The 27,094-nt window shown below is 43.3% G+C and overlaps 1 long non-coding RNA gene across 1 annotated transcript; it reads left to right on the top strand.

Annotated features, from left to right (window-relative positions):
- Window positions 1–843: 843 nt before the first annotated feature.
- On the top strand, window positions 844–27,094 carry LOC139440794 (uncharacterized). The gene is made up of 3 exons (XR_011651001.1): window positions 844–945; window positions 21,812–21,902; window positions 24,014–27,094. It is a non-coding gene; the product is annotated as an uncharacterized lncRNA (long non-coding RNA).

Below are 27,094 nucleotides of genomic sequence, written 5' to 3'. Positions count from 1 at the left end.
GGATAAATTTTTTTTTTTAAATAAAGAAGAGGGAGAGACCAGAGCCCTCTCTTTCTCTGCCATGTGAGCACAACGTGAGGAGCAGCTATCTACAGCCAGGGAGAGATTTCACTAAACACAGAATCTACTGGCACCTTGATCCTGGAGGTCCCAGCCTCTAGAACTGGGAAAAACAAATGTTTGTCATTTAAGCTACCCAGTCTGTAGTATTTTGTTATAGCAGCCCAAGCTAAGATAGTGGAAATGTCTTTTATGACCTCACCTAATACCATGACTTCAGCCACATTCTATTTTCTAGGAAAAACTCAATAAGTCCAGGCCACATTTGAGGGAAAGGGAATAAGACCCCACCTTTTGAAGGAAGGCATGTTGAAGAACTTGTGACATATTTAAATATCACTTTGATATTTATAGAATAAGAGGTTATTTTGTGACAGAGGTAAGAAAGAAAAGGGAGTTGTGATCTAGCCCTAAAACAGACAGAATAAGGCACAGATCTGAGAGACACTAAAGTGGTAGAATTAACAGGATTGGAAACTGATTGCAATTAGGTTGAGCTGGGACAATCAAAAGAGATGTGATGTGGAGGAGGAAGAGTCGAGTCGGAACATGCTAAATGTGAGATGCCTTTGTGATGGTGAAATGGATACTTCAAATAGGTGTGTGTGCATGCACATCTGTGGAATTAATCTGGGGGTTGTAAGCATGAAAAATATGGGTGTAGATGAGATCACCTAGGCAAGGGACAAAAAATAAGAGGAGCAAAGGGCCTAGAGCATAACTCTGGGGAACTCCTTCTTCCTTCTTCTAGGGTTTGTGTAGAAGAGGACAATGTGGCAAAGAAGGCTGAGAATGGGGCAGAGAGGAGGGAGAAACTCCAGAAACTGAAGTTAAGGGAGCCAAGTGGAGAAAATGGGTTCCTGTATTGACACAGTTGGAGTGCTGGTAAGATGGCTGGATGTGGTGACATTGAGACCATTGGTGACTTTGACCAAAGTGTTTCAGCAGTATAAAGGAAGCTCAGATTGAATTGGGTTAAGGGGTGAACATTTGGAAGGAAAGAAAGTAGACACAGACTGTGTTGATGGCAATAAATGGAAGGTTAAAAAATTGTTTTAATACTTAGGGCAGGGCTGCAGTAGAGAGAGGGGGATTGAAAAGAAGGAGAGAGAAGAGTAAGAGAGTTCAATGAGGTATTAAAGTCCTCGGGAAGTCCTTTGATCTTTGGTGGGGTGCTTTCTCCTCTCTAATAGAAAGGAAGAAGGTAGGGTTGGGTGCTCATGATGGGAATCTGGAGATTTTGGATTTCCCTTGGGTACCTTCTGTTTTTCAAATGAATTATAAGTCCAGGTTAGTGGTACTCAACTTGCTCACATATTAGAATCACCTGGGGAGGCTTTTAAACCTCCTTGCCCTGGCTGGGTCACTCAGTTGGTTGGAACACTGTCTTGTGCATCAAAAGGTTGCAGGTTTGATTCCCGGTCAGATCATACACTTGGGTTGTGGGTTTGATCCCCAGTAGGGGACCATAGGGGAGGCAACCAATTGATGTTTTTGTCTCTTTCTCCCTCCTTTTCTTTCTTTCTCTCTCCCTGCACTTCCTCTCTCTCTCTCTAAAATCAATAATAATAAAAACATCCTTGTATTTAAAGTGAGTATTAAAAAAATAGTAAAATAAAAAAAATAAGCCTCCTCATGCCCAGGATGACCTCTCAGACTCATCACATCAGAATCTGCAGGTTGAAACCCAGGCATCAGTATTTTTTAAAGTTCCCCTCATGAGGCCAGAGTGTAGCCCCGGGAAGAGGAACGTCATTGATGGAGAGGAACTGGGAGGAGATGGGTGTGGTGGTGTGTGGCCATGGGATCCAACTGTGGGAGTACAGTGTGAGCCACTTGGCAGGGCTGCTAGACAACAGAGGGATCTTTAGAGGCAGATGATTGTGCATTTCCTGTGGTGACTGTCTGTTTGGCTGTGTGGTTACCTCCAGCAGAACTACCTACTTGCTTGGTTTCAGGTTTGATGATAGTTGGTAGTAGAAGATCTTAATTTTTGTGCCTCCATTTCAACATCTGATAAATGGACATAACAGTGTCTACCTTACAGGACTGAAGTATGATTGAGATAATGGACATAAATGCCTAGCATAGCTCATTGCACATAGTTAAGTGCTCAACAAATGGTCACTGTTAGCGTTAGTAAATACCAGCCTTGACTAGAATGTAGGATGTGAATTAGGAGAGCAGTGAGATGGAGCTGTAAAAGCCTATTTGTTGAGAGGAGCTTGTGTAATAGGCCATGAGAGTTTTGGAGGGATTTTGAGCTGGGGTTACCTAAAGTCTGCTTTTGGGATCCTGACAAGAGAGTGGATTGGAGACCCACAGGCAGATCTGGTTCTCTGGTTGTCTTCATAGGGCCACAGTGTGGTGCTCCATGTAGACTTTGTTTTGCCTTCTTTCTTTCTTGGCACATTAGGACCATGCATAGTTTAAGGAGTAAATGATGAAGAATTACTGGTCTCATCACTGGTTCTGATGAACTGTGCCTAACTGTTAGAGATGGGGAGATCCAACACTCTGTTCTCTTTGTTCTGATCATTCCTGCTGGTATATTACCCTGACTGGCACCTGACTGCACAAGCAAGGAGGAGCACATTTCAGTAAACCGGCTCCAGTATGCTGTAAACATCTACATCAAATGAAAAGAAAGTCCCTTGTCATGAGGAGGGAGTCTATTGAAACCATGTAGAACAAGCCAGCAATGATGCACCTGAGCAGAGCAGCCTCGTTTCTTTGGAATGCATTCTCCCAACGTGACCTTTAGCTACAATGGTAATTATAACTTCGGTAAATCCTGTCCAAGATTATAGATTGTGGCGAAAAGGAGCTTATGTATGTGTCCTACACCATGGCCAGCAACCACTTTGCTTGACAGCCATCTTGCCCACAGAGACTACAAGTCCCAGCATTCACTGTACATCAGTCTTGGCCACAGTCTCTGTTAATAAAGAGGCCCCAGGAGGCTCTCCCTCGCCTACCCCAGAAATGTCCCTTCTTATCTTCTAGCAAACTGGCAGGTTGCCACCCAGGCCTTGACTCAGACAAATGCTTTGTTTCAATGCAGTAGGAGTGATCTTTTCACTTCTGCTGGTTTTTTTACACCGTGAAGAGACAGGAAAAGCAAGATCTCTAGCAGAGAGCTGTCTCACTGCTCATTCATTCAGCCAGTGACCAGAACCCTGGCAAGATTGAGAGTTTTGTCAGATGGGAGCTGTGGTAGTGAATAAAAAAGTGAAACCAGATGTTCACCCCTCAAGTTGCTTCATATCCGTGCAGGGGCTTGGAAGAAGAGGCTGTAAAAACGTCACAGTCCTTGATTTCTGCGGCCCAGATTTATGCACCATGTAACCTTGCACCATAAATCTACCACCCTCACTGGAGCATCAGCTTCTGAAGGGGCAGAGCCCAGCTGTGTCGTTGACCAGAGGTGGTGGATGGTGCTGGAGGGACAGGGCGGGGAAAGCAGGGGCAGAGATCCTGGCTGGTAACCAGCAACTGCTTTTCAAGAATTTTAAAGAGGGCAAAAGATTTTACAGGATTGCCTTAGAGTTTGGTGTTCTTAGGAGATAAACCAAAGTCTAATTTGCATTGTAGCCTGAAAGGGAGCTTGATTTCTCTTTGGAAAAGCGCTGGCAGATTCGAGAGAGCTCTGAGGGAATGGAACTCAGCAAGGTTTTCACTGCAGGTTGAAGTGTCAAAGGAGAATGCAGGGGTAGGCAGGGGCCAGACCCTGGGTGCCTGGGAGGCTGCCCACTGGGAACTGGAATTTATCCTGAGTGCCATGGGAAGCCATCTGACTTTGGCTTTATGAAAAGTCTGCTGTGTTGGAAATAAATTATGGGGTAGAGGCAACAATGGAAGTAAGGAGACAACTTAGGTGACTGTTTTGGAAATCCAGGCAGATAATGATGGTGGCTTGGTCAAGGTGGAGGACATGAACGTGGAGAATGGTGAATGGACTCAGAATGGTGGTGAGACAGTGGGAAGAATCAAAGAGCCTTACAGGTTTCTGGTGTGAGCAGCCGAGCAGGTGAGTGATGCCACTGAAGCAGGGAAGCCTGGAGGTGGACCAAGTTTGGTGAGGAGATTAAGACTTAGGTTTTGGACACTTTGGGTTGGAAACACATATAGACATAACTGTGGATGTTTTATTTTATTTTTTATCCTTACCCAAGGACATGCTTAATGATTTTAGAGAGAGGGGAAGGGAGGGGGAGAGAGAGAGAGAGAGAGAGAAATATTGATGTGAGAGAGAAAACATCCATAGGTTGCCTCCCACATGTACCCTTGCTGGGGACCAAACCCACAACCTAGGCGTGTGCCCTGACTGGAGATTGAACTGGTGACATTCCTGTTTATGGGACATCACTCCAACCAACTGAGCCACGTTGGCCAGAGTTAAACATGGATGTTTTAAAGAGACAGTTGGATATATGGTCTGGAGATATGAAGAGAGGTCAAGGCTGGGATATAAACTTGGAACTCATGTTATAGATGATAATTAAAAATAGAGAAGTAGAGCTGCTGCTCAGGCCTCAGTTGCCCTGTGGTATTGACACCATCTTTATTGTCACCTTCTGAACTCTGCATACATGCCTGCTAGGGCCAGGGGGCTTTAGGTCACAGATGTAAATACACACATTACCATTCTCCTGCTGCTGCCTGTGGCTGATGTCCTTCATCTTTCCCACTGGGCCTGTGAGTGGCTTCCCTGGAAGCTGCCTGCAATCGAGGGGAATTCCAACAGGGCACACAGACTCCTTCACCATCCTGCCACTAGAGCGGTAGCATTCTTCCCAGGCGCTCCATTTCTGTCTTTTTGCATCATTTTCTGCTCTCCTAACATTTTCCCAGCTTGCTGACATTTTTACAGTGGACATAACCTTATTATTTTATTATTAGTCACTAAACAGAAATGATTTGCTTTTCATTTGATCCATTTGCTTAAAGTGTTGCATTAGTTTCTAGTACATTTTAAATGACTAAGTTCTGATAGATGACGTTAAACGATGCTTCTAGGTGTGTGTCTAACCAGCTGATGGTCAGGATGTCACGGGGCAAGGCCCATTGACAAGGCTGCAGTTTGTAGACACTTATGTTTATGTTTGTTGTGTTCCCTGCAACATCTCTTTTACACAGTGACTATGGCTTTTATTTGTACTCATCAAATAGTAAAAATGCTCAGTTCAGTGGATTCTTCGTGTAAAATGAGTCACAAAATCTCCCTTCTTCCCCCACCCCCAAATAAGGCTTAAAACAGATGCCTGCTTGTACTAGAGAGCTAAAAACTGCACTTGTGTGACTGAAGCTGGAACATATGCTTGGGAACAGCTGAGGGTGTTTATTGTGGTCAAGTGTGGAGCCCACGGGCCAGAAAAGGAAGGCCCAGAGAGATTTGATTTTTTTTATCCAGGAGAGCCTGAAATCAGCACTACGCTAAGACTCTCTGTCTGCCTGTGAATCCTACCATGCTCTCCCCCTACCCCACTGAATCTATGAAGACCACAGAATACTCCTGAAAAGAAACAAAGGGAGACCACGTCTTCAGGCCACAGGTCCCAGCAGTGCTCTCCTCAGCTCTTCTTACTGTCCTTGAGGACTTGGCCATTGCTGGTACCTGGATTACTTCTGGGACTGGAACTTCCAGTTTCATCCCCTTTGGGGAGCCTTGTTGCAGAGATAGTTAAAATAAAATGCAAATTTAGGAGTCGCGAAAGTATGTGGGGTATATGAAAGTGTGTAGAAGTTCAGTTTGCTCACAAGGAGTGTGTAAAGTGAGACACAAAGAGAACCAGCTCGGAGCTCTGGGAAGAACCAACATGGAGCAGCAGTCTGCAGGAATGGGGATTGTGAAACAGACTGAGAAGACAAGGGGGTTATTGGGTGGAGCGAGGGGGAACCAGAGAAGAAGGGGTTCTGGAAGCCTGAGGAGAAGCAAAGTTCGTGAAGGAAGAGTGACGAGTCAACACACTGCAGGCAGTTATTAAGATGAGAAGGAAAGTGTCCATTAAATTTGGAAACTCAGTGCTAACTGGTGAGTTGAATAGAGCTTTATCAATGAAGGTGTGCTGGGGCCAGAAGTCAGCCTACAGGAGGTGGGAAAGTGAGGCAACAAAGACACGGAGTAAAGTTACTTATAGAGAATTTGGCAAAGAAGAGAGACAAAGGGCAGGAGTAGAGGTAGTGCATGGAATGAGGGAGGACTTTGTCGGCTGGTTTCTGTTTTGCTTGGCTTTAGGTAGGAGGATGGTTGTGATGGTATTTACTTTGCTTTCACTTCCTATTGCAATGAAGAGAAAGACAAGCCCTATTGATAAGCAACCAAATTGTCTGCTATAGCAGTTCTGTCACTCATTGTGAGGGGCCCCGGTTGATTTATCTTAAGAGCTTGTCTTGTTTCTATTAGAGGTGTGTCTGGAAAAGGTTAGGAGCCCCAAAAAAGGCCAAGAGAAGAGAAAATCTTGGACGAGGGATTGGTAAGAATCTTGATGGCGAGACACAGGACAAGGGGAGGTGGGGAGGATGAGAAAACAGAGAGGATTCTGAGGGAGGGAAGACAGAATGAGGTCATCAGACAGGTGAAAGGGGGAAGCAGGAGGGGACAGGGCTCCTCTTTGAGCCTGGAGCAGGAAGTTCAGGGAACTTATGTGACTAACAGCCCTACTTTCCTTGATCAGTAAGCAGCAAGGCCACCTGTTTTGGGGAAAGACAAGGATGTGATGGGGCTTGATGAAAAATATTTGAGGTTTAGCTGTTGTGAGGACTGAGAGAGCTGAGCAGAGACCAGGTTTCCTCATCGTGGCTTGCCTGGCCAAGGTTAGTGGTGTATTCAAGGGGTCCGTGGCACAGATGGTTGGGAGCTTCCTCCATTGGTGCCATCAGGATGTGGGAAGGAAGGATAAGGAGAGCAGAGGAGGGATTGATATTGTAAGGCAGTGTGAAAAAGGGCCAGGGGGCTAAGGGAGCTAAGGGCTCTGGCATGAGGCATAGGATTCCTTGTTCTTTTCCTTTCACACTTGCCCCCATGCTCTTCACACACACAAAAATTTATTTCACTCCCTGTGTTTTATCCAGGGGAGGCCTTTTGGGGAAATTTTCACTCCTGGTAATTTACACACTGACACAATGGACTTTGGGTGATTAGAACATGTCAGGTCAATGTAGGTTCATCAATGGTAACAAACGTACTGTTCTGGAACCGGATGTTGATAGTAAGGAGGTTGTGAGCATGGCGTTAGGGAAATATGTGCAGTTTTAGGTCCACAGTAAAAATGTGCAGAGCCCTGGCTGGTATGGCTCAGTTCGCTGGAGTGTTCTCCCATAACCACAAGGTTGCGGGTTCGATTCCCTGTCAGGGTATATACCTAGGTTGTAGGTTCGATCCTTGGTCCAGGCACCAATGGGAGGCAACAAATTAATATGTCTCTCTCTCATGATGTTTCTCTCTTTCCCTTCCTCTCTCTCTAAAAGCAGTGAAAACAATGTCCTCAGATAAAATGAGCAGAACGTGCAGAGATTGCCCATACACCGAATGCACCCCCTTCCCCACTTCCTTCACCATCAGCATCCTCCACCAAAATGTTCATACATTTGTTAAAATTGATGAACCTACACTGACACATAACAATCACTTAAAGCCTACAGTTTACATTAGGATTCACTGTTGGTGTTGTATATTCTGCGGGTTTGGACAAATGTATCAACCATGATAGGATCATACGGAGTAGTTGCACTGCCCTAAAATCCTCCATGCTCTGCCTCCTCCTCCCTCCCTCCCTTCAATCCCAGGCAACCAATGGTCTTTTTACTATCTCCATAGTTTTGCTTTTCTCAGTATGTTATATAGTTGGAATCCTTTTCAGATTGGCTTTTTTATTTAGTAATAAACATTTAAGGGTTCTATGTCATTTCTGTGGCTTGAAAGCTTATTTTTAATTGAATTTATTGGGGTGACATTGGTTAATAAAGTTATATAGGTTTCAAGTGTACAATTCTTAATACCTCATCTGTATATTGTATATTGTATATGTCCATCATCACCAGAAGGCAAGTCTCCTTCCATCACCATTTATCCCCCCTCTACTGTTTTCTACCTTTCCTGCTGGTAATCACCATACTTTGTCTAAGGTCTATTAGTTTTATTATCTTTGTTTAATTCTTCCCTTCCATTTTTTACCCACACTCCCAATGCCCTTCCCCCCAACAACTGTCAGTCTGTTCTCTGTATCCATGAGTCTGTTTCTATTTTGTTTGTTAGTTTATTTTGTTCATTAGGTTCCACACGTAAGTGAAATAAATGGTACTTGTCTTTCTCTTACTGTGTTATTTCACTTAAAATAATGTTCTCCAGGTTGTTGCAAAAGGTAAGATTTTCTTCATTTTTACAGCCAAGTAGTGTTCCATTGTATAAATGTACCACAGTTTTTTTATCCACTCATCTACTGATGGGCACTTGGACTGCTTCCAAATAACTCTGCAGTGAATGTAGGGGTGCATATAATCTTTCAAATTAGTATTTCAGGTTCTTTTCAGATATATTCTCAGAAGAGGAACTGCTGAGTTCATTTGTTTTTAGTGATGAATAGTATGCCATTTTCTGGATGTACTATGGTTTGTTTATCCATTCTCCTATGGAAGGACATCTTGCTTGCTTCCAAGTTTGGTAATTATGAATAATACTGCTATAAACATTCATTTGCAGGGTTTGTGTAGACATACATTTTAACACATTTGAGCAAATACCAAGGAGTGCAATTGCTGGATCATACGGTAAGAGAATATTTAGTTTTGTAAAGAAACTGACAAACTGTCTTCCAAAGTGACTGTACCATTTTGCCTTCCCACCAACAATGAGTGAGAGTTCTTATTGCCACATGTTCAACAGCATTTATGTTGTCAATATTTTGAATTTTAATCTTTTTAATAGGTGTGTAGTTGTATCTTATTATTGTTTTGATTTGGATTTCCCTAATGACACAAGATGTCGAATATCTTTTTATATGCTTATTTCCCATTTTTATACCTTCTTTGAGGAGATGTTTGTTTGGCTCTTTGGCCCATTTTTAAATTGGGTTGCTACCCTATTGTTGAATTTTAAGAATTTTTATATATCTTAGATAACAGTCCTTCATCAGATATGTCTTTAGCAAATATTTTCTCCCAATCTGTGGCTTATCTTCTTTTTCTCTCAACATTGTCTTTTACAGAACAGAAATTTCAAATTTTAATAAAGTCCAGCTTATCAATTATTTCTTTCATGGATAGTGCCTTTGGTATTGTATCTAAAAAGTCATTCCCAAACCAAAAGCCATTTATGTTTTTTACTGTGTTATTTTCTAAGACTTTTATAGTTTTGTATTTTACATTTAGATTTATTATTTATTTTGAATTAATTTTTGTGAAAGATGTAATATTCATGTCTTAATTAATTTTTTTGCATGTGAATGTCTAGTAGTTCCAGCATACCATTTTTTGAGAAAGCTATTTGTCTTTGTCAAAAATTTGTCAAAGAAAGTTGACTATATTTGTGTGAGTGTGTTTCTAGGTTCTCTATTCTGTTTTTAATTAATTAATTAATTAGGCTAATATTACACTGTCTTTATTATATTGCTATTTTTAATTTATCAATTATAGGAAACACTTATTGACTTTCTATTAGGATTAATTAGAAATTAACTCTCTTATACTTTCTAATTCATCTCTCTCCATTTTGCTCATATGGCTATTTCAGTGTTTTTAATTAAATTATTAATCAATGTTTATAATACCAAAACTATGTCAATTCTTTTATAGCAAATCTGAGTAGTGTATTATGATATGTGTTTATCACCTTTTGTTTTCCTTTAAGTTAGATATTTGCATCATTTATTACTTGCATGCTATTTTTATATACCTATCTGTGGCAGTTTAAAAATATGTTCATAATTTCTTTGATATGCTTCCCTTCAAAATACAGAGCCTTGTTTCTCTTGCCTTGTATGTGGGCTATTCTTAGAGAATTGCTTCTAACAAACAGAACACAGCAGAAGTGATGATGTGTGACTTCTGATACTAAGTCATAAAAGGCCTTACAGCCTCCTCTTTGGTCTTTCTCATAGATTGCTTGCTCTGGTGAAAATAGTTGCCATGTTGTAAGGACACTTAGTCAGCCCTATGGACAGATCCATGTGCGAAAAAAAAATCAAGGCCCATTGCCAAAAGCCAGCAAGAACTGAGGCCTCCTGCCAGCAGCTACCTGGTGGTCTGCACCGGAAGCTGAACCCATAGTCCCAGGCAAGCTCTCTGCTGACTGGAGCCCTAGCTGACATCTTGACCGCAACCTCAATAGGGCCTCTGAGCCAGAATCACCCAGCTAGGCTGCTCCCACATCCTTGACCCTCAGAATCTGTGAGCTAATAAATCTTTATTCTTTTAAGTCTATACGTCTTGGGATAATTTGCTATGCAACAATAGATGATTAATATGTTTAATTTCTTCCAGATTATCACTTTGTCATTTGATCTGCCACATTGTCTACAATGTCAAGTCTATTTTTTTCCTGGATGTCTCCTCCTTTCTGCTCCCACTGGAATGGTTATTCTCAAGGGCTGCAGCATAGTTGTCTGCTTTCCTACCCTGCTGACTGGGTTCACTGGTTCCTTTTCTTTCCCCAAAACTACTAGCTCTTAGGATAAAGTGTATGCAAGATAAATTTTCTTAATCCTTGCATGTCTAAAAATGCTTTTACCTCCTTTCATTCTTGAGTGTTTGGTTGATTATAGAATTCAAGATAGAAAATTGTTTTCTCTTAGAATTTTGAAGTCATTGATTATTCTTTTGGCATCCAATATTATACTTGCTATGCAATACATTTTCCCTCTTGTTCTCTTGTGTATGACCTAGCTTTTTCTTCCTTGGAGGTTCTAGGCTTCTGAAGTTATTCCTAGTGTAGTGGAATTTTATGATGTGTCTTCTTGTATTAGTCAGGGCGCTTTGCTGAAAGTGAAGAAAGCCCTACTAAAATGGTTCATAAAACAAGTGGATTAATTATCTTGCATAATAAGAAAACCTGAAATAAAGTGGCTCTGGTGATTAACTTAGTGACTAATGTACATTGTCAGGGACTCAGGTTTTAAAAAATCTATTTGTTCTGCCAAGGTGCATTGGGTGACTCCCTTTGTAGGCAAAATATGTCAGTAGCTTATATTTTAGAGGCAGGAATTGAGACTATTTCTTCCTCTGACTCTTTTAAAAACTTTAGAATATTTCCCAAAATTAATCTGATTATTGGCAGACTTTCTGTCATGGCCCCATGTCCAAAATAAGGTGTTATGGCCATTCTAAATGAACCACTGGACAAGGGGGATAAAATTAATGTCATTATTTTAAAGTAATCAAGATTTACTGCCTGGAACTAAAGATGGGGGTTGGTCTTCCATGACAACATGACTTTGCAGTGGAATGTGGGGATTTTTAAACATAATTGGAATCCTATTGCAAGAAAGGATAAAACATTACTGGTAGGCAACCCAAAGTGGCTGCTACAGCAGGTGTGGGTTTTCCTGTTATTCACTGTGATGGAGACCTGGTGCTCTGTCTTTTAAAAACGTGAAGTCTCCTATCCAATGATATCCCCTCCTGTGCCCTTTGACCTTGTGGGTTTATACCATTTTGTTCCTTTATTACCATTTTAATAGGATCTTAAAGAACTGTGTGTGTTCAATCTGTCACTCTGTTTGGAAGCTCCCTAGCCAATGTTTTACAAACTCTGAGATGTAACCTATAGTAAGCTATGCTCAACATTAAAAAAAAGAAACAATATATAATACCATATTGTATGTATCGCATATAAAATTAAATATTGTTTCACGAAATGTTTGTTTAAGTTGAGTGTGCATGTGTGTGTGTGTGCTGGACAAGGATGTAAAACATGTTTCTTCTTTAAAGTTGCACAAAGAATATTTAGGAAGCATTCCTTTAAAGATATCCCTCCTGAGCATTTTATGCTCTACGATATTCTCTTATTTTGGCTGGTTTTGCAGATATGTGAGGCTATTAGAACACAGCAAGCACACCAAACTTCAATGGGTGTGAAGTAACATGCAGAACATGTACAAGGAAATGGCTTCACTCTCTCACAGAGCAACTCCATGTGCTATCATTATTATCCTAGTCATTTCTGGTTGCCAAAGGGAGAAATTGTGATCCAGAAATATGCTGATGCCTGCAAAAGGCAGCAAGCAGGTGGGCCTGAGAGACACATTTGTGGGTGCTCAGTGTGGAGCGGCCAAGATCTGCCCCCAGTGGTCAGGGCTAGTTCACAGAACGTGCAGATCTCTCCTTCCAGGCATAACCTGTCCACTTAGCAAACATCTGTCAAAAGGCTGCATCCTCAAATGTCTGGAGAGCGTCAGATGAGAAGAGATGCTGGGCTCTTTCTGAATTACATAATCTAGTAAGAACGGGTTTGTTTCTGAGGCTTATTTTCACGCAGCCTTGCCCTTCCAGGCGGTTGTACTCAGAAAACCACGATGCATACATTTTCCATGCCTACAAATTTTCAAGAAGTGAAAACATCTTTTTGTGAAACCAATATTTTTATTTATTTTATTTTAGATTTTTAAAATTTATTTTTAGAGAGAGAGGAAGGGAGAAAGAGAGAGAGAAACATTGATTGGGTTGCCTCTGACATGCTCCTGATTGGGGACGAACCCACAACCCCAGGCATGTGCCCTGACTGTGACTCAAACCAGCAAACTTTCCCTCTGTGAGACAATGCCCAACCAACCGAACCACACTGGTCAGGGCATGAAACCAGTGCTTTTAGATCAAACATGTCGTGGTTGGGAATCTCTTGCCTCTGTCTGGGTGAGGTTGCCATCAACTACCCTGGGTACATGCATGAAAACCTGGTACTTCAGTCTCCATGCTGGGGCCATAGGACTGGCCTGGAGGACATCACAGTCTGGTAGCCCCATCATCTTCAATGGCCTGTTACAATGGTGTTCTATCTTTTCTGCTTCCCTTCCTTCTTTCCATCTTGTCCTTTTTGTTGTACTATATTTTCTGCTTTCCATTTTTAAAATTCTTTTAAAACAGGTTTATTGAAACATCTTTGACATATATCAGGTGTATATGTATTTAAGGTGTACAACTTGATGTTTTGATACAGTACACATGTGAAAAGATCACTACAATCAAGTTAATAACATATCCCATACCTCTACATAGTTGCCACCGTGTGTGTGTGTATGTGGTGAGATTTCACTCTAGATCTATCCTCTTTGCGACTTGCCAGTGTATAGTACTATAGTTACCATGCACTACATTACATCTGTACTTTTCTCTAGAACTTAATCATCTTGCATAACTGAAACTCTTCGACGGACACCATCCCATTTCCCCTCTCTTCTGCCCATGACAACCACCGTTCTATTCTGTTTCTATGAATTTGGCTGCTTTAGATTCCACATATAAGTGAGATCATATGGTATCTCTCTCTCTCTGTCTGGCTTCACATAGCACAATGTCCTCCAGACTTATTCATGTTGTAAATGGCAAGACCTCCTTTTTTAAAACTGAATAATATTTCATCTATATATGTAGGTATGTGTATATATGAGGGGCCCCCCAAAACTGGAATTTATTTATTAAAAATCGTGTATTTATTCTTACATGTTTAAACTTCAGTCACCTTCAAAGTACTCTCCATTTGATGCAATACACCTATCAAAATGTTTTTTCCACTGCTCAAAAAGTTTTTGAACTTATCAATTTTGATGCCTTTTAGAACTTCTGCAATTTTTTTGTTTCATCTCTTCCACATTGGCAAAACGTTTCCCTTTGAGGACTTTTTTCATCCAGGGAAACAAAAAAAGTCACTTGGGGTGATATTGACTGAATAGGGAGGGTGGGGTACAGGGGTCATGCTGTTTTTGGTTAAAAACTGCTGAATGTTCAGCACAATGTGGGCAGGTGTGCTCTTAAATCACTCAGCATGAAATGGGCAAACATGTTCAAAGGGTCTTAAAAAAAAGTCACTGAAGCCAAACGCAGCTCTCACAACAACACCGGCTGGCACACTGGTACAGATGGGTTCCTAGAACACTCATCTAGTGGGGGAAGCCTGTACTACAAGGGGTCCATCCTCCAGAAGATAGTTATGTTTTTTGGGGGGTTCCCCCTCATGTATATTTATATTTATAGTTTATTCTTGAACAATGTAGGAATTAGGCATGCTGACCCCTCCCAAGCAGTTGAAATTCAGTGTATAACTTTTGACTCCCCAAAACCTTAAGTTTTCCCTTGGTATCTTGAGAGATTTGTTCCAGGAAATCCCCTACTCCCCATGGATGCCAAAATCCACATATGCTCAAGTCCTTATATCAAATGGCATAGATCAATGCACACAGTCAGCCCTTTGCATTTGTGGATTCCCAAGCATGAGTGGAAAATGGTACAAGTATTTATTGAAAGCAATCCATGTGTAAGTGGACCTGAACAGTTTACACCTGTGTTGCTCAAAGGTAAACCATATATATATATATATATATATATAATCTCCCTTTTTCTTTATCTAGTCATCTGACAAAGGACACTTAGTTTGTTTCCATATCCTGACTACATGGGAGTGCAGATAACTCTTTGTGATCCTGATTTTATTTTTATTTTTTTGATATATGTCCAGAAGTGGGAATGCTGGATCACGTGCTAGTTCTATTTTTAATTTTGTAGGACCCCCATACTGTTTCTACAATGGCTGTACTTAAAATTCTTTTGTTAGTTTATAGCTACTTCCTCTAATATTTCTTCCTTCTTCACATTTTGATTTATACAATTATTTGTCTTAGCTTGTTTTTTCTCTCCTACTGCCCATGTTTTGCTCACTCCTTTTCTTTGCTTTTTGTCCCTCTACATTTTTGTGCTTCCGTTTTTTCTTCTTTTCTTTCCCTGCTCCTATACAAGCTTTCCTCTCCCTTTCCCCTCCCCTCTTTCTTCCCCTAGGCTTTTGATGTCCTTTTTACCACTCACTTAGAAGTTCTAGAATGGGCAGAAAATGGTTTAGAGACAGAGGGCAGTGAGGCAGGACAGCTGTGATGATAACTGAGGGGAAGTATTTTGAACATTAGAGCTGAGCCTTCTCAGAAGGAAGGGCTCTCCAGCCAGGTCTTGTTCAACATTTCATCATGTGTTACTCATATGAAGTCGTAAAGGTCACTCAGCCAAATTTGTGGGCCAAACAATAAGACCTGAAACCATCTTGGAAGGCTTAAAGATGGGCTGAATCTGATAAGAAAATAGTCTCTTTTTTCACGTGGTGAGAAAATGAATGGCACAAGACCCGGACGGGGGAGATATGGCTGAGCAGTGAAAAAGACTTAAAAGGTTTTCAGCTAAGAGCACAGTAAAAAAGAGCCACCAACAAGTGTGGTACCCTCCTCACAAAGGCTCATTTGAGGTTAGGCTGCATTTGAGAAGCACGGTGTGTACAGTGAGCCATGCTGGGCAGGCACCAAACTTAAGATGAAACAGACAATCATCCAGCTGCCAAGTGGAGCCAGGATGGCGAAGGGCTTGAGACTACTCCTTGGAAGCAATGTTGAAAAAAAAACAGGTATGGATAAAGAGGTGAAAAAGGATGTGATAACTATATTCTAATATTGAGGAAGAGAACGTAGACTTACAGTTCCAAGGCGGAGGACTAAGTTCTGTGGTGTCAGACTTCACTGTCAACATAAAAAAGTGCATTGCAAGGAGAGAACCAAGATGGCGGCGTAGGTAGACACACTGCGCCTCCTCGCACAACCAGAACTGACAGAAAATCGAATGGCAAGGAAGTCCGACACCAAGGAAATAAAAAATAAACATTCATCCAGACCGGTAGGAGGGGCGGAGATGGGCAGCCAGGGCGGAGAGGACTCACGTGGCCATGGCGGGACCGAGACTGGCGGAGTGTGGGACGAACGGGGCAGGCAGTCTGACCACTGGCAGACCCTGCGGCCCCACATTCACGCAGATAAACTGAGAGGGCTGGACTCAGAGTGGCCGAGAATGGGGCAGGCAGAGTGGCGGGTAGCACCCCGCGGCCCCACATTCGTGCACAGATAAACCAGACAAATGGCGGGGAGCAAAGCAGACCATGTAACCCAGGGCTCCAGCTTGGGGAAATAAAGCCTCAAACCTCTGATTGAAAACGCCCCGTGGGGGTTGGGGCGGCAGCAGGAGAGACTCACAACCTCACAGGAGAGGTCGTTGGAGAGATCCACAGGGGCCTAGAGTGTGCACAAGCCCACCCACTCGGGAACCAGCACCACAGGAGCCCAGTTTGATTGTGGATAGTGGAGTGAAAGATTGAAATCCGGAGGAGAGTGAAGCGGGCGCCATTGCTCCCTCTCAGCCCCTCCCCCACGTTCAGCGTCATAGCACAGCGACCAGCATTACCCCACCCTGGTGAACACCTAAGGCTCCGCCCCTTAAAGTAACAGGCGCGCCAAGACAAAAAAAAAAAAAAAAAGGCCCAAATGACAGAACACTTTAAAGCTCCAGAAAAAATACAACTAAGCGAGGAAGAGATAGCCAACCTATTGGATGCACAGTTCAAAACACTGGTTATCAAGATGCTCACAGAATTGGTTGAATCTGTTCGAAAACCAGATGAAAAAATGAAGCCTATGCTAAGAGAAACAAAGGAAAATGTACAGGGAACCAATAGTGATGCGAAGGAAACTGGGACTCAAATCGACGGTGTGGACCAGAAGGAAGAAAGAAACATCCAACCAGAAAAGAATGAAGAAACAAGAACTTGGAAAAATGAGGAGAGGCTTAGGAACCTCCAGGACATCTTGAAACGTTCCAACATCCGAATTATAGGGGTGCCAGAAGGAGAAGAGGAAGAACAAAAAATTGAAAACTTATTTGAACAAATAATGAAGGAGAACTTCCCTAATCTGGCAAAGGAAATAGACTTCCAGGAAGTCCAGGAAGCTCAGAGAGTCCCAAAGAAGCTGGACCCAAGGAGGAACACACCAAGGCACATCATAATTACATTACCCAAGATTAAACGCAAGGACCTACATCCAAGATTACTGTGTCCAGCAAAGCTATCATTTAGAATGGAAGGGCAGATAAAGTGCTTCTCAAATAAGGGCAAGGTAAAGAAGTTCATCATCACCAAGCCCTTATTATATGAAATGTTAAAGGGAGTTACCTAAGAAAAAGAAGATAAAAAATAGGAACAGTAAAAATGACAGCAAACTCATAGTTATTAACGACCACACCTAAAACAAAAACAAGAGCAAACTAGGCAAACAGCTAGAACAGGAACAGAACCATAGAGATGGAGATCACATGGAGGGTTGTCAATAGGGGAGTGGGAGGGGGAGAGGGGGGAAAGGTACAGAGAATAAGTAGCATAGATGATAGGTGGAAAATAGACAGGGGGAGGGTAAGAATAGTGTAGGAAATGTAGAAGCCAAAGAACTTATAAGTATGACCCATGGACATGAACTATAGGGGGGGAACTTGGGAGGGAGGGGGTGGGCAGGATGGAGTGGAGTGAGGGGGGGGAAATGGGACAACTGTAATAGCATAATCAATAAATATATTTAAAAAAAAAAGAATTTTCTAGACATCAAAAAAAAAAAAAAAGAAAAAAAGTGCATTGCAGGGGTCAAGGGTGTCCAAAGAGGACTGCACTGCTCCCTGTGGTAGTAGTATGTCCCTCTCATTGGGAAAGTGCTGGTGCCTGGTGGACTGTTTCAAATGCGATTCCAACATTGGATATTTGGCTGAACAAATTGCCAGTCATAACTTTTTGTGATTGATACCAACATTAATAATAATAATAACAACAACAGCTAACACTACTTGGCTGGGTGCATGGTACCCAATGTGTTAGCTGCATTATCTTATTTAATCTTTACAACAACACTATGAGGTACTTATTATTACTAATACCATCTTAGACATGAGGAAATGTGATGAAGAAGGTGAAGAATATGCCCCAAATTACTGACAGCGAAGAATAAGACCTTACTGGTGAGATGGAGTAAAAATCTAACAGCTCAGATCAAAAGACTATCTAACAGTAGCTTAATACAGACAGGGGAGTGCTGGAGGGGAGTTGAGTGGCATCCTGCAGACCGCTTGGGTGGGGCTTTCCGTGGCCCCTATATAGGAATGCTGGAGCAGCTAGGCAGACAAGAGGAGCTCCAAAGGAGTATAACAGAGTTGTGTTCTTTAGCTAGGTGGAATCAGTCTTAAATAAATAATTCAAAAAATAAATCACGTCAATAGTCTTACAATATAATTTTTGTCTGGCATAATATTTTTTTGGATAATACACAAGGAGAATTTCATGAAAACCATGAAAATTATAACTGCCAATCTGCATTTTGAATTACACCACCAGTAGATTTGTTTCAGTTGCCTGCATGATCAGAAAGGAATGGTCTCAGTCCTTCACTGGGCCCTGTAGCAACAGCCAATATTCTCTACTCCCCAATTTAAAAATAAAAACAGAAAGACTTGGCATTCTTTATATTTTGTCCAGCTTTTAAATTGTCCTCAGTGGGAAATCTAGTCTGAATACCTAGCCTAACACTGTTGGAAATTGGAAGCCCTTCCAATAACGTGAAGTTCCCCATTCAGTTCCAAGTGTGTTCTATTCTAGATGGTGTTACTTCTATAATTAGCATGTCCCTGCTTCAGAGGCTCCTAGTTCTTTTCACTTGGAACCAGGGGATGGGAGGAGGAGGGAGGAGAAAGGCCCAGAGGCAGATCCTAATGGCTGGGCACACAGACTTCTGGCGCCGTTAGTCTTGCTAGTTGCCTGCTCAGGTCCTGCACCTGGCTTTTCATGGGCAGGATTTGAAAACGGAATATGTGTGAATGATCCTCAATGAACAGTAATGGCTCTGTAAAGAAACATCAGGCATAGCAACACACTGAACTACAGCACCAGGCAGTGCAGGGAGAGCTGAGGCCTCTGCTGCTGCTGTGCTCTGAGACCAGGGTGGATCTCAGGCAGGGGAAGGGAGTGAAAACCCTGGGGCCTGTCAATGTGGTGATAGCTCCACACTGGAAGTCTGGTCACTTGTCACCTCCTGCTTGACACTTGAATCTGCCCAGAACTTTTGGGGCTAAGACTGTCATTCAAAGGTCTTCCCACCCCTTGGCATCATGAATGAGAGTTGTCCTGAAGAGCTTGTGGGAAGAAATGAATAATAAGATTGCATGGGTCCTCTTTGCTCCCTGCCTCTGGAGACCTGGACTGCTGGATGGCCCACTCCACTGCTCCAGGTTTTCCTTTTCAGCATGCCTGAGCCCTCCCCTGGGGTGACACGCCTGGGTGAATCAGAAAAGGTGTGCTGTGGGAGGAGGGACAAAGGCCAGTCCTTGTTGCCAGGAGTCCTTTGAGAAGCAGAGCTGCTCTCGCAAAGGAAGCCCAAGTGCCAGCTCTCGAATTTGCCTGTGGAAAGATGCCACGTTCTTACCTCTCTGGCAAGGCCCAGGTTGCGAGCTGGGAGTGTGATACACATCTGTTCAGAGCCAAGCACTGGGCTCAGAACTGGGTCACCTCATAGACAGGCAAAGATAATCTATTCTGATTGGTGGAATCAGATTTCGTCCTTCCTTGTAAAACCTAGCCATGCCCCCAGCATCTGCCAGCATCAAGGCGCTCCTTTGTCCTCTCGCTCCAGAAGGCTAAAGAGTGAAGTGACACAAAGGACATAGTACCCACCTGAAGTCTCCCACACCCGTCCTTGTTTGAGGCTCTGGGCACTCACACAGGCTTCCTTGCTCAGAGGCCGAGGAGCCCATCAAATACAGTCTAATGGGCCAGGAGGTGTGGCTTGTCTCCGCAGCCTGTATCTGCACAATTTATATTCCTAGCATGTGTTGGGACATGCACCCTGACTTTTCCAAGAGCAGCGATTCACTGGCACAGCTTTGGGCTCGGAGAGATGTTTCTCTGTCTCTCACTCCCCTCCCTTTCTGCCTTCCTAACTTGTTTTTCTACTGAACCCTAGTGCTTTTCCTCTCTGAGAAGCCCTGGAACTGATAAAAGGAGCTGCTCTGAGTTATGAGTTAGCACATGCCGCCCTCTAATGGCTCCTGCCTTCTAAGTTTCCAGGCCCTTTTGGGAATGGATGCCCAGGCTGCTGTGGAGGGTCCCCAGCAAGATTCTTTCTGAGGAAGCTGGCCCTTTCCTGCCTGCCAGCTCAAAGGACCCTTCCTTCCTCTAGACAGGGATGGGGTGGGGGTCAAAAGTCAGGCAGTTTTGGTGTGTCTGGCTATGAGAGAGATGGTCCAATGTTTCACTGCCAGGCACAAAATAATTGGATGTTTCATGGACACACCTATCCCATTGCTCATCTGTTCCCCCTGTCCCCTTGCACCTCCTTGTTGGGTCCACAGAGGAAGGCACAGTGCTGTCAGCTGTGCACATAGAGGGGCTTCCTTCCCTTGGTAAAAGGGGCATGAGGGAGAGGTCAGGGATGAGGTAAATTCTGTTGACACACCCCTCAGACTTTTCAGTTGGCACCTCAAGAACCAACTCAAAGGCCAAAGGCAGAGGGAGGCAGAACACGCAAACCTCTTGAAACAACATCTGTTGAGTTAATGTTTGAAGAACCTGAAGAAACTGTTTGGACATAGTCCAGTTCTGTTTTGAGGGAAATCCAGGCCTTAATCAAGGAACAAAGTTCGTAGGTGTGGGAGGAAGAATTGGGAGCCGTTTTGTTTTGGTAGCTGGAAAGCTTTTCTCTATAAGTGATGGAAAGATGCTAAAGGAGGAACTTGTATTTTTCTTCAGTAAGTGCAAATCTGGCAAAGTCAAGCATCACGCTACAAACTCTGCTGCTCGGCAGGAACCAGGGTGAAAGTTAGTGTTCCCAGGTTTAGAGTGTTTTATAGGGTGAATCTGCTTGGGAAAAAGGCAGTGTAAAACAGCACAGATATGGCCTTTTTCGGCTTTTCTTAAATGGGGGTTGGCGATCACAAAGGTGAATGCACTGATTCCTGAGGAATCCGGACAGCTGCTTGGTGGGTGCCAAGCCATTGTTCTCCCCTGCCCTGTGGGGGGCGATGGAGAGCGGAAAATGGAGAGGGTTGGATGGGAAGCTGAATAAATGAGCCTGGTTTTTATGTAAAGTTTAAGCAACTAGATGCCATTTTTGGTATGGTCACTCCTTGCAGACATGGGAGAGAAGCATTTTAAATTTCTAATGTGATTTGACTCTCTGGCTACAGAAATCTCTTTTATTTTTTAAAAGGCTAGCAAACAGATCTTCCCCCACTGAACTTTAAAGAATGCAGTTATTTCTCTTTCCTCAGAACCTTGAGCAAGTTTTGAAAAAATCATAGTAATAAAGTTTCTTCTTATTTGCTAAACTGACCCGAAAGTTTGGCCTGGCTTGTCTTCGATGCCTGGTGGCACCTGCTCAGTCCCAGGTGTGTGCAGTGGCTCCCCAAAGGCAGGGCAGCCCTTGTGCCCAGCCCAGGCCCCACAGAGAGAGCAGCTAGCCCCTTTCCTCATCTACACCATTTTATTCAATCCAGTTCCAACTCTGGAGACAGAAGTGTTTCCCCAAAGCTGGTTTCCTGCTGAGCTGCACACATCTGCTCCTTGGTTTTATGTGGGCAAAATCAAAGGTAAACAGAGGGCTCTGGTCTTCTGTGTGATATTTAAAACAAAAGGGTGTGATCAGGGGACTTCTGAGAGTTTGTTAAGTCCCTGACATTCTGTGATTTCCTGTTAATGTTCTAACAGTGGCTGGAGGAAGCCAGGAAGATTGGAACGTGGTGGCCCCTGGGGGAAGAGGACTGACGCACTCAGCCGCAGAACCTCAGCTTATCAGAATGTGAGCCCTGCTAGAATAGGCGAGCAGGCCACGTCTGGGCCCACCTTGCATCTTGGCTCTACCACGTTGTGGGATTGGGGCAAGTGACTTCTCCTAGCTTCAGTGTCCTCCTTGGTGCACGAAGATGTGAGCATTAGAGGAGCTTAGTACTTAGCACATCGTAAGATACCAATACTATTATTTTTTAAAAGGCTGGATTAAAAGGACCAAAAGGAAATGAAATGTAGAGGCTGTGAACCTTATATGCCTCATCTGGGCTTGCAGTCAGATGAGGGAAAGAATTTGAAATAAAAGTAGAATTAAAAGCTGTGGGAGAAAGATGAGAAAGCAGAGAGAGAGAGAGGAGAGTTAGGACGTCTTCTGGAGAAACTAGTTTTCCGCGTGTAGACTGTGGGGAACAGAAGTTCTGGGGACAGCATGAGAAAACCCAGGGGGAGAAACCTGAGAGGTCAGCTCTGTCGGCGGGGGGGGGGGGGGGGGGCGGGGATCCAGCAGAGAATAGAATCTGACAGACCTGGGCTTATGGCTGAATACCTGCAGAGAGAAGTTTTGGCTGGGAGTAGAAAAGGGGATGGGGTGGGGGCGGCAAAAACTGGGAACCAGTCCAAAGCTACCAGTCTGCCAGGCCGAGAGGAGAACTTGGAGCACCAGCCTGTTAAGTACCTGATTAATGAGTAAGCTGTTGGCTGGTTTAGGGAAGGGTGCACCTGTGATTTACCTAATCCCTACAAAGCGCACACCGTGAACACTCCACACACTGACTGAGCCTGGATTGTGCTGAGTGAGCGGCCCTTGGAGGGACTCCAGGGAGAAAGGGGTTTTTCTGTGTTTGTTTTTTTTTAAATCTGACTTTTTTGGGGGTGGTTGTTCTTGCCCATTAACAGAGGTGGCAATAAAAACAAAAGTAGAAGTTGCTTCATAAACTTGGGAGCTCTAGGAGCTATTATGAAGCAAAATGTGAGCGAAAGTTAATAGTCTATCATATGTTGTTACAGACTTTAGGTTATCTTTCATCCTGTGGACTTTCATGTATAGTTGGGACTTTATTTCTGTTAACATTTTTTTTAACATTTAATTTAAGTGTTCAGAAAGGTACCAGAAGCCTAAATTGTATAATTTGCTAAAAGTTCACAAGTTGAGAGCACTCATCCAACCAGCACTTAGGTAAAGCAGCAGAACAGGACCAGCAGCCGGTACCGCCCCTGTCCCTGTCCATCACCGGCCCTCATCCCCCATCGCCATTCAGTTTTATCTGCTTTCTCTCTTTTTCCCTCTTTAAAAACACAATTTGTCATTGTGATAAAATGCATAAAGAGGAACATTTATAATCTTTCTCATTTTAAGTGCACAGTTCACTGGCATTGAGCACATCCACACTGTTGTGCAACCATCACCACCTTCCACCCGCAGAGCTCTTTCCATTTGGCAAAACCGAAACTCTGTGCCCTCCCCAGCTCCCCCTCCCCGGGCCCTGCGCAACCTCCATTCTCCTTTCTGTCTCTGAATCTGACTGCTCTAGGTACCTCATAAAAAATACATTCAAACCCTATTTGCCTTCTTTGACTGGCTTATTCACTTAGCATATTGCCCTCAAGGTTCATAGCATTGTTAGAGTTTGAATTTTCTTCCTTTTAAAGGCCAGATAATATTATATGTCACCGAATGTATATATGACATTTTGTTTACTCATTAGATGGTCACTTGGGTTGCTTCTAACTTTTGGCTATTGTGAACAATGCTCTTATGAACATGGAGGTACAAATATCTTTTTTTTTGAGACCCTACTTTCAATTCTTTTCTGTGTCTACCCAAAAATGGAACTGCTGGGTCATGTGGTAGTTCTATTTTTAATTTTTTTGAGGAACCTCCATATGGTTTTTTACAGCTAGTTTTGTCCCCCCTTTTCTAACCTGACATACATAGAACCATTTAGTACATACTCTTTCATTTGACTTTTTCCATTCAACTTTGTGTTTATAAAATTCAGTTTTTGTTGATAAAATTTTTAACAAGCATCCAGTGTTGTAAGTAGTTAAAGTGTACTTAATTTTTATTTGTTTGTTTCATACTTGCCCATATTTTATTAAGCTGTATGTGTCTTTTTTTTACAGGTTCCATTCTATTACTTGGCTGTGTGGCGTTTTGTTGAGAGTGTGGAGCGGAGTAGTACATTTCTTCCTTAAAGCTCAACAGAAGCCTTTGCAGGACACTCCTGGAGAAGTTACATCAGGTTCTGAGCTCCCCGTTGCCTGTGGGGCATTGGCCTCTGCTCCCTGCCTCTGCTGTTCTCACAGACTTCACAGCTTGAAGAGGCAGACGTCCAAGAGAAGATCCCGCGCAGCCCACAAGTTGGGTCTACTCATATGGCAAACGTCCTTCAGTTTTCAGATGACTCTATAATTTTACAAGGGAGTACTTTGATCGGCCATTCAATTACCTTGGCTGATAACCACTACACGAGATAAGATAGCCTTATATTTATTTCCCTACCTCCTCTAAACTGACTTTCCTAATGAATGCTTCCATCCACAGCTACATAATTTTAAAAAAAATATGGAGGCTGGAGTCACACATTTGCAGAAAACCTGGAGCACCTCTAGGTTTTATTGAATACTTTTTAAAAATTCATTTGTGTAGAGAGCTGAGAGAGAAAAATATCTTGTAAATCAGATAATCTAGTTAGGTACGTGTTAACCTCAACTTTTAACTAGGTCTTGTTTAAATGTTCTAGTAAGTTCCATGCTTTAGGGAATAAGGACGATGGGTTCTAACTTGGTCAGATGGAGCATGGTAGCCATAGAACAGTAAGTTTCCTACGGGGAGAGTCTTCCAGAAATAGAGGCCAGGTCCTGGAGGTCAAGCTGCCCTCCCTGGGGCCACCAGCATGTGTTCCCGAGGCTCTGGCTCATCTCCTGACATGCTCTCTGTACGTGACATGTTTCGGTGGAGTCAGGGGTCCTGGGTTTGAGTCCCTGCTCTGACACTAGAAATGTCACTTGACCTTCCAGAGTTTCCCTTTCTCCACTTGTGGAAACAGCATAATTTAGAGATTAAACTGTATCTTGTCTGATTTTACATATATATGTATATATATATATATGTACTTCTTTTTTTTTTTTTTTACATCTCCACTCCCAGGAGGTCAGGTCTCTGAGCTCCGTATCTTGCTGGGATTTTGTTTTGAAGGCTCAAAGTCCTTTAGGAGACAGTGCTAACCAGTGCCCAGAGGATGGGGTATGTTGCATGGGAAATGGGGTGTTGTATGTGTCTGTGGGGGGGATTGGAGACTAGCAGTTTTTGTTTTGTTTTGTTTGTTAGTTTTCAGTAAGAGGAGGAAGCTGCAGAGCAGAGAGGGTGCTTCATGTGGCTGCAAAGAGTCGTGTGTTGGAAATTCCTCAAGGAGCCCCAATAATTTAAGTCCTGTGCTGTCCTAGTCCCAGCTCTCAAGAAAGAGGCCACGAGGTAACACGCCAGCCACGGCAGAGATGACCAGGGATAACCAGGGGGACAGAAAACCAGAGGGGCCACCTTGAATGTTCTCCTTTGCTTATGACTCTGGTACCTTTGCCTTTTGAACAACTACAGGACCTGGGGTGAGGAGTGATAGTGGCAAAAAGTGCTAAGATCAAATTGATTTGATTTGACGAAACTGAAGAAGTGAACATTTCTTATGACTTGAGTTTGTGGAGCAAAGTTCCTATTGACCACAGATAGATGAAACAGGGACATGCTAATGTCCAGCTAACGTGACTGTTGTGGGAATTAAGAGAGGTGATGTATGTGGAAAGCGCTTAGCAATTCCTGACGTAGTTCCTGTTAGGACCCAGCTGTCCTGCTGGCAGAGTGAGCATGCAGGCCCAGGCTCTGTCAAGGGTGGGGGGAGTGGGACATCACCATGGGAGGCAGGCTTCCCGGGGCTGCTGTGTGGGGTGTCCCGGGTCTGCTGCATCCATCAGCAGACCAGAGCAGGATGTTGACAGTTGGGGCTGCTTCCTCTGGTGGACAGACGGAGCAGGGAGTGCCTCCAAATGCTGACACTGCAGATTTTGCTTAGTTTATCATGAAGAACGGAGACTCAAATGCATCTTGGGGTGAGCGCCAGAGATTTCTGACAGGATCCTGTGTCCACATTCGTCATGCCTCAGCTGTCTGCTCCATCACAACCACAGGTTATGCTGGAAAAGGATGGCTCTGCTCCTGCGGTGGTGGGTCATTCACAGAGAACTGGATGTCCTGAGCAGGAAGAACTTTAGCCAGTGGCATTTAGACCTGCACTGACCAATAGAAACTTAATGTCCCACAATTCGAGGAACATATGTTATTTCAATTTTTTTTAGTAGTCACATTGTAAAAAGTAAAAAAAAAAAGTGAAATTCATTCCTGTAATTATTTTATGTAACTCAGTGTGTTACAAATAGTCATTGTAACATGTAATCAATATGAATATAAAAATATGTTAATACAAAAATAATCATGAGATATTTTATGCTCTTTTTTTATTTTTCACTTAAACGTTCAAAACCCAGCTCATGTTTATACTTACAGCATGTCTCCTTTTGTACCAGCCATGCTCTACATTCTCCGTGACCACATGCGGCTCTGGGTTAGACATGCAGACCGACACCAGTGGTTCTCACCTGGGGGCAACCTCCTCACCCCCCACAGGTCATTTGCCAGTGTCTGAAGATATTTTTGCTGGTCACAACTGGAGGGGGCACTATTGACATCTAGTGAGTAGAGACCAGGGATGCTAAACATCCTACAATGCACAGGACAGCCCCACAGCAAAGAATTTTCTGTCCCAGGATGTCGATAGGGCCAAGATTGAGAAAACCTAGTCTAGATCAGTCCCCTCTTCTCCCTTTTTATCGCAGAGGTAGAAATGAGGTCCTGAGAGCCAGTTGATGATGGGACAGGTGCCAACACCCAGGTCTCCTGAATGTAGATCCCCGGGGCACTTCCCTACATCACCTGTGGCCTCCTTCAGGCATGTGACAGTAGCTGGTGTTCCAAACCCTTCTTCCAGCAAGCTTGGTAGAGGAATATAAGTGACAGCACACAAGCCACAGGCAAGACAGCAAACCCCAGCACAAAAGTTTTCTTTGTGTTACATGGAAATTTAGGGAAAAATTCATACGCTTGTCAGAACCTGAAGACTAGCCTGAAAGACAAAGGAGATGGGGAGGCCCGCA

The sequence above is a fragment of the Desmodus rotundus genome, chromosome 3 (assembly GCF_022682495.2).
Source record: "Desmodus rotundus isolate HL8 chromosome 3, HLdesRot8A.1, whole genome shotgun sequence".
NCBI classification, from domain to species: domain Eukaryota; kingdom Metazoa; phylum Chordata; class Mammalia; order Chiroptera; family Phyllostomidae; genus Desmodus; species Desmodus rotundus.
The sequence above is the reverse complement of the archived record's forward strand: the minus strand, read 5'-3'. Positions and strand labels throughout refer to the sequence as shown.